The sequence below is a fragment of the Sinocyclocheilus grahami genome, unplaced genomic scaffold (genome assembly GCF_001515645.1).
Source record: "Sinocyclocheilus grahami isolate Dianchi unplaced genomic scaffold, SAMN03320097.WGS_v1.1 scaffold276.1, whole genome shotgun sequence".
Classification (NCBI taxonomy): Eukaryota; Metazoa; Chordata; class Actinopteri; order Cypriniformes; family Cyprinidae; genus Sinocyclocheilus; species Sinocyclocheilus grahami.
Window position 1 is genome coordinate 23,926 of NW_015505455.1, and position 8,337 is coordinate 32,262.

General features: G+C 34.6%; 1 long non-coding RNA gene across 1 annotated transcript; it reads right to left on the reverse strand.

The window, feature by feature from the left end:
* Positions 1-1,518: 1,518 nt before the first annotated feature.
* LOC107600041 (uncharacterized) lies at positions 1,519-7,357 on the reverse strand. The gene is made up of 5 exons (XR_001610724.1): positions 7,282-7,357; positions 5,002-5,090; positions 4,819-4,896; positions 2,849-2,974; positions 1,519-1,605 (listed from the first exon to the last, which is right to left on the reverse strand). It is a non-coding gene; the product is annotated as an uncharacterized lncRNA (long non-coding RNA).
* Between the last annotated feature and the right edge of the window lie 980 nt (positions 7,358-8,337).

Consider the following 8,337-nt stretch of genomic DNA (forward strand, 5'->3'; position numbering starts at 1 on the left):
CTGAAAATGGCACACAGGGAGACTGAGACCTCTATTTCATGTGTTTTATATTGTGTTTGATTTATGCTCCTTTTGGGTGACAAACTTGATTACTTCAGGGATTCAGTGACCACAGCAAATTCTTTTGAAAGTGTGCCAGTGAATCCATTGTGCTAATGGAATACAAGGTCTGTGCGCCTATGGAACACTGATGAGCTGATGAACACTATTATGAGTACAGCAATTCTACACATACCACAGAGTGATGAAAATGGAAGCAGCCATTGTTGAAATATCAAGAGGGGACACATCAGATATTAAAACCTCCATCTTACTTACCGACGGCAAATAACATTAGAGGCAATTATGCAGTGACTCAAATTTAATAATCAGCCAGAGAACGACTGATAAAGCATGAGACCCACTCAAACCCGCCCGGCACATACCCAATTACTTGCTTTGAGAGGAGAATGTCATAGTTCAAGTCTAAGGCTTTTGTTTGACAGGAAAACGACACAGCAAAAGACAAAGGCAGAGGTGTAGTATAAATTAGCAGATGGTGGACTGTTTGTTTCTCCATTACAGAGGTACTAACATCAGTTTTGAGTTGCAACTGTTCAGGAATAACAGTGTAGCATGTTGCTTGGTTACAGTGCCTTGTTTAGGAAGTAGCTTGAGGACTTCGCAATGAGTTTTGCCAGCAACGAATGGGCAGCGCACTCTTCACAATGGAAGCTGTGTATCGCAAATATAATAAATGAATCTCCTTTCACATTCATAGTTCCAAAGAAAAAGCAAAACAGGATTAAAGTCTTTCATTCCAAGAGACTTTTAGAAACGTTGAGGCTTGTAACAGCTGCATTCCATACACTTCAAGGTAAACAAGAAATAAATAAAATATCAGCAGTCTCTTAAATTATATATGAAGAGCACATCCACAATATCCCAGCGAAGTATGAATAAAAAATATGAAATGTTTACACATATTTACATCTATAATTTAGGTTTGTCAGCATGCTTTACTTTAACAATCAGTGCCATCCTTATAATCTCCAGTGCGTTTGTTCGGCAGCAAACAAGCACTTGTGAGAATTCCATGGGATCCTGAATTATAGCATTCACACACATAAACACACACACACACATGTTTACATTTGTGAAAAGTGGGGACATCCCATAGGCGTAATGGTTTTTAAACTGTACAGACCGCATATTCTATTGCCCTACACCAACCCTACCCCTAAACCTACCCCTCACAGGAGACTTTGTGCTATTTCAGATTTTCAATACACTCCATTCTGTGTGATTTATAAATGTTTTGAAAAGTGGGGACATGGGGTAATGTCCTGAAAAGTCACCTTCTCCTTATAATACCTATGTCATACCTTTGTCATTATACAAATTGATGTCCTCATTTGTCACAAAAACGCATACACACGCACACACACGCACACACAGTTTCAGGATGACAGGTTCTTCTTTTCTGGCATTGTTGTATGCTGAAATGTGATTTGCTTGTGGTTAGACTTCTCAGTCTTAAGTGTCCAGAATGAGAGGTCAAACGACGAAGACTCATCTCCTTGAATTGCATTGTGGGATGGCACCGCACTGGATCCTTTGCCGTACCTGTACAACAACCATTAGAAAATGCTCACAGTGAGAAATGGGTCATTTTATTTAAGAAACACCTCACTTTCAATTCATGAGTTGGAGTTTAAATTAAATTGCTCACATTGAACAACAGGATGACAGGAAGAGGAATTTACTGAACTGTAGTTCTTAGAAACTAAACACATTCAATTGTTTGAATTTCATTAGTTCAACACAAGTTGTGCAACAACATATAAATAATTAGATCATTGACTATTTATTTCCATTCATCCCCTGAAATGCAGAATACACTTTTTCCTCAACTTATTTGTATATTCCTCTTATAAATTTTAATTTTGCCATAAAGCACCACAAAATACGCACTGTATTGTTTTTCTAATCTATTCATTATAAAGGTCCAATCAGTCCTAATAAATATAAAATAATGTAATTAAATAATGATGTTAATACTCAAGTGTATATGTTTACATTTATATGTAAATTATGGCATTCTTGAAAAAAGTAAGAAAAAGATTTTGACAAAAATTGCCATTTCAAACTTTAATTATTAATATAAAATCATTTGAAAATTCTATGTTGTCAGTATTATGGAAAATAATTTATTTTTATTTCATTCTTCTTTCATTTGAATTGTAATTCCTTAAATTTCAATTATAATTGTGCATAGTGCATACCTTTTGTTACCTCAATTCAAGTTTAAAATCAGAAACTGAATTATGTACAAGGCTTTTTCAATTCAATTCTGAAAGATGTACACCTCTAGCTCAATGCTGTTGTAGGCTTTTAAGTACGCAAGGTGGCTATATGACTTCCACGAGGTAAGATAAGGCCAGCAAATGGATACACAGCTGACCTTGATGTGATTTTAATGCCAGAAACACAGAAATAACAATAATAGTGTCATTCCACCAATTACTGGCTTAATTTAAGTTATCTGTCACACAGTAAAGGCTATAAAACTCTAAAGCTTAAAATGGACATCCTACATCTAAATAATCACCCATTTCGTTGTATTTCTCTTTCTATATCCTTTTCTTGGCACTCCTAAAATAACTAACTAACATCAAATGCCCTGTTTTCTGCTACACTAAGGAGTGTAGGACCTATCTTTACGCTGTTATCAGTGTATGCCAATGATTATGAATATAAAAGTACACTAAATTCAATTATAACATGAATAACATTGGATGTAGACAGGATGTCATGAAACTGACATATAACCTGAATGCAGGATGCACTTCTATTCAGCACAACATACCTGTATCTTTAAGACAAGAGACTGCTACTATACAAGGCCATCGTAGAGTGACAGAGCTTGTACAATAGAGGGATCTGCCTTTGATCCCTCCTGGAACTCCTGCAGGGTCAGCTTCCCATCAGTATTCTGGGTAAACAAACAACCATTGTTTAGAATCACAACTGTCTGAAATGCTGAATAAAAACAACTACATGTGTTATTTTAAGTTTGTTTGTGGTTATACGCGAATGCATGACACTTTCAACGAATGTGGAACAGACTTTAAGCTTATATCAGTTTACAAACTAGAGGATACTAAAAAAAAAGCAGCCATGAGGATTTTCAATTATGCATGAGGAAAACACTCTCCCACTTTAAAGACGCTTCACATGCCCAGCAGGGGGCAAGTGCTAACAGGCTGATCCATTGAAGAAAAAATCTCAACATTTACATTTAGTCATTTAGCAGATGCTTTTATCCAAAGCAACTAACAAATGAGGACAATGGAAGCAATCAAAATCAACAAAAGAGCAATGATATGCAAGTGCTATAACAAGTCTCAGTAAGCTTAATGCAGTGCACATAGCACATTTTTTTCAAATCATATAATAAATAAAAATAAAACAGATAGAATAGAAAAAGAATAGAGCAAGCTAGTGTTAAAGGCCCTTTTTTGCTTTTGTTAATTGTATAATAAACAAAAAGAAAACAAATAGATAGAATATAAAAAGATTAGAGAAGCAAGTGTTAGTTTTTTTTTTTTTAAGAAAACAAGCTGTTAGTAAATAAATAGAGTGCAAGTCTAAAAGGGGCATGTTTTTAAAATGTTTTTAAATGAATAGAATTACAATAGAGAGTGCTAGAGTTAGAGGGTCAAATAAAGATGGAAGAGATGTGTTTTTAGCCGATTCTTGAAGATGGCTAAGGACTCTGCTGCTGGGATTGATTTGGGCAGGTCATTCCACCAGGAGGGAACATTTAATTTAAAAGTCTGTGAAAGTGATTTTGTGCCTCTTTGAGATGGCACAACAAAGCGACATTCACTAGCAGAACGCAAGCTTCTAGACGGCACATAACTCTGAAGTAATGAATTTAGGTAAAGGGGTGCAGAGCTAGTGGTGGTTTTGTAGGCAAACATTAATGCCTTGAATTTTATGCCAGCAGCTACTGGTAGCCAGTGCAAATTGATGAACAGATGTGTGACATGCATTCTTTTGGGCTCGTTAATGAAAACAGAATTACTCAACAGAGTAGGCAATGCAAATGCTTCTTTCACCTTATGTGGCTCAGTGTAGTACTTGTTTGAAGAAGCAAGTTTGAGTCCTTAAAATAACCCTACTGGTTCCTCATATAATGCAGATCTGAGCTGAGATTGCTACAGTATTGCAAAGCATACCATCTCTATGAACATTCCCAAACAAGTCCTGATCTTGTCTTTCGGGGCTTGAGCTATAAATGAGTGATTTTTCTTGACGGGTTTAGTGATGGTTGCTTGCTAATCATTACTGTTGAGTTTGGACAGCATGAAAAATCCTTAGTCTTTAAGGAATAGTCCACCCACAAATGAAAATTCTGTTATCATTTACTCAACCTCATGTCATTACAAACCTGTATGCATTTCTTTCTTCTGCAGAACCAAGAAAATATTTTGAAGAATGTTGATAACCAAACAGATTCGGTTCCCATTGACTTCCATTGTATTTTTGTCCATAAAATGGAAGTCAAAGAAAAAACTGGAACTGAAACATTGTTTAAAATATCTTCTTTTATGTTCCACAGAAGCATGAATGTCATACAGGTTTGGAATTGTAGTAAGTGATGACAACATTTTCATTTTTTTGTAAACTATTCCTTTAAGCAGTTAGTCTGCTTAAGTGATTTCCACAAATTAAATAAAATAAACAGCCCGCTGCATAATAACACTCAGTTTTGGCTTGGATTATTAACTGGTTCAGTGTGATTGGGGTCGAGAAGAAAGGACATACCCGTACCTTATCCATCATGGCAAAAATACGATCCACTCTCTTCTCCGGCGTGTTTTCTTCTTCTGGAAGGTCCACTGTGTTTCCCTTGAACACACGTTAAAGATGTTAAAGACATCTGAGAGATTTTGCTCATTAAACAAATGCCATATGTTCCAAATGTAATTACAGCTGAAATGAACAGTGACTTACCACCATCTGATAGATGGCATCTACGATATTGAGCATTTCATCACGTGTGATGTAGCCATCGTTATCAAGATCATAAAGCTTGAAGGCCCCTAAAGCGTGTAACAAGAAGTCATGGTGAGTGTGTGCAAAAATGTTATGGTGCTTTCTGTAAACAGGGTACAAAATAGGGCCTGAAAAAAAAAGTATGGTTTCTTTTTCAACAAATGGTCAGTGCAAAGAGGTGCTTAACTTTCAGAAAAATGTAATAGATACTGTTGTATGATTCTAATTGCTAGATACAGCCGAGAAAGTCAAGACAGGTCAAAATCACCCATTTAAGAAGCAATACAGACTGTGTTGTTATTAACTAAAACTAAAATTAAAACTATTAAAAAATGTTTTTGGGAATTAAAATAAAGCTGAAGTCAAATATTAGACAAAAAAATTAGAAATGTTGCCTTGGCAACTAACTGAAATAAAATAAGTTTAAGCTACTTAAAGTTTAAGTAAAGTTTAAGTTTAGTTAACTAAAATAAAATAAAAAAAAACCTAAAATGTACTTAACGTTTACTTAAAATTTTATTAACTAAAGTTAAAATGAACAAATTAATAAAAATAAAAACTGAAATAAAAATAAAATAAAGATAAATATGAATATCAAAAAATACAGCAAAGCACATAACAAATTAATTTTAGTTTGAATTGTTTTAGCAATAAAAATGTAATTGTTACATTAACATTTTTTTTCATCAGAAGTCTTGAGTCTGGATATCTTATTTTTCAACACGGTTTTCTGTGAATGTGTGAGACTTTCAATTCATTAGCCACTGTAGGGAAATGGTGTAAACAAAGTGTAGTAAATGGTCAAACTGTTTGGGCTGCAAACCAGTGTGTTCATAATTAAGATAATACATTAAAATAATATGGTAAGAAATACCAGTTTACAATATCAAGCAGTAAAATGAGCTGTTTTATACAGCTAAAAATAGCTGGACGTGGATGACACCGGAAGTCAAACAAATTAAATTTACAAATGGCCGCACCTGCTCTTACAGGAAAAAAAGGTGGGTAAAATATAATATATATAATTATCTATATAATAATTTTCAAAATAAAAAATGTGGAATTTGTGTCCACTAATGTTTTTTTAATCTGTCAAAACAAATTACATTCAACACAGAAAAAACATCAAAAAAAAAAAAACACCATTGTTGGACTGAGTTTAATTTCTTTTGATTATGAATTAAAAAGTAATGTTAGCGTGCTGACATGAAAGCTTATAAGCACTGAAATGAATGATAGACACAGGATTGGGTGATAAAGGCATGCTTTGTATGAGCCAAATCATTGCACAGTAAATACAGCAGCAAAGACGAGTGACTCTTTCATCTCGCCATCTATGGATTTCTCTTCATGCCAGGACTCCAGTTCGTCCCACCCACACAGCCCTACTTTATCCACTCATCTACAACAAAGAGACAATCCCACGACTCACACAGCAGAGTGCAAACACAGGTCAGTGTCTGGGGTGAAGAGTCAACAGTGAAAGAGGCGTTACCCGACCCGAATATGTAGTCTGTTTAATATCAGCAAGAAAATTGCTTTGGTTGTAATACATTGAGGTATTTTCACATTTAATCAATTTTACAAAACACAGTTGGCCCAAAAGTATTCAGACACTTAAGCCTCACTCAAAAATGTATGAATTTCTTGGTATTCGATAAGAAAATATCCAACCAAGTGACCAAATTTGGAAGAAATAAAATATACTTTACAACCTAAACATTTCACAATACAAAACCTATAGCTGTTTAATTACAATAGATTTATTCTTAAGACAAAAACTATTTGTAAACGTTAAATGTTAGTGGATCATGTGGTTACTTTGACAGGATACCTGCTTGAACATCCCAACGGGACAGTTGATTAAAAGCCAAAAAAGACAGAATTTCCAATACATACGCATTAGGATATAATATACAATATATGCTAAAAATTTCTGATAAAAAAACAAACAAACAAAAAAAAACCTCCAGCATCCTTTAGAGATGCCACTTGGTTTATTTTATTCGATGCTATGAAATACATTTATTTTTAAATGTGACTTAAGTGTCCAAATCTATTTGGAGGCCAGTGTATGTTTTATATAGATAATAAATGAATGTATTAAATTCATTACTGGGATTTAGTTTTTTAACAAGGCTTCCTGTTCTATGAAGCACCCCATGAAGGTACTTCACTGCATCTGTCTTTAACTGATTCTCACTTGAATGGGCTTTTATTAATCAAAAACTTGCTTACAGCGGAGCTTTTCATCCAAGGTCCCACGTGAGGTCACAGACAGGGCCTGAATAAACTCTGAGAACTCAATCCGTCCATCCTGTGAAGATAGATAGATAGATAGATAGATAGATAGATAGATAGATAGATAGATAGATAGATAGATAGATAGATTTTATTAAATATTATTTATTATATATTTAGATTTATAGCCTACTAATACATTTTAACACTAATGAAACCTGTTAAATGTTTTAAAAACTATTGTTCATGATGTCTAATGCACCTTATTGTAAAGTGTTACCCAGAAGCTTTCTGTTGATTGGCTGAGTAAAATGGGCCAGTGGGCAGCTATTCCTGTCCCACCCCCTGCTCTTTCTTGAGGCTACAGGCTGGCACCACCAGCCATTACAAAATGCATTCTGTTGCCAAATATCCAGCAGATACGTTATGACACATTTTATGATTTGTCTACTGAAACCTCTCTAGAGCAAGAGAGGTAAATGAATGCAGTTTCATGTTATTTATTTAGTACAGAGCTTTAAACTCTTCCAAAATACGTCTCAAGGGGTGGAAACGCTCAACCTGGTTGTGCAAACCTTACTTTATTGTGTGAATTTTTATGATTTATGACTAGGCACTGTGTTTTCTGTCATCTTCCCTTCAGATTAGTTAGTTGGTGAGCTTGAGGAACATCTGAAGAGGCATTAACAAAGACAGACAGCATTTAGTTCCTGTGAATAAAATGATCCAATCAAAGCATTGTTCCATTGGTAAGCTTTCACACCCAGGTGATCCTGCCTGATTTGTAAGTGTTTATTTTTGCAGTGTATTATTTCAGACAGAACTGTTCTTGAACTGCAGAGTACAAATAGCGTGTAAAAAAAAACTGTAATTATGCATGTGATGTCAGCAAATAGACTATATACTAAAGGCTCTCTATACACAAGCAAAAACCCCAGCAAGGTTAAAAAAGTCTAAAAACATTTCATTTAAAACAGAGACCTCAAGGCCCTTATAATACCCAAAAAAAAAAAAAAAAAAAACACTGAAATATAAAACTTATACTTAAAGGGG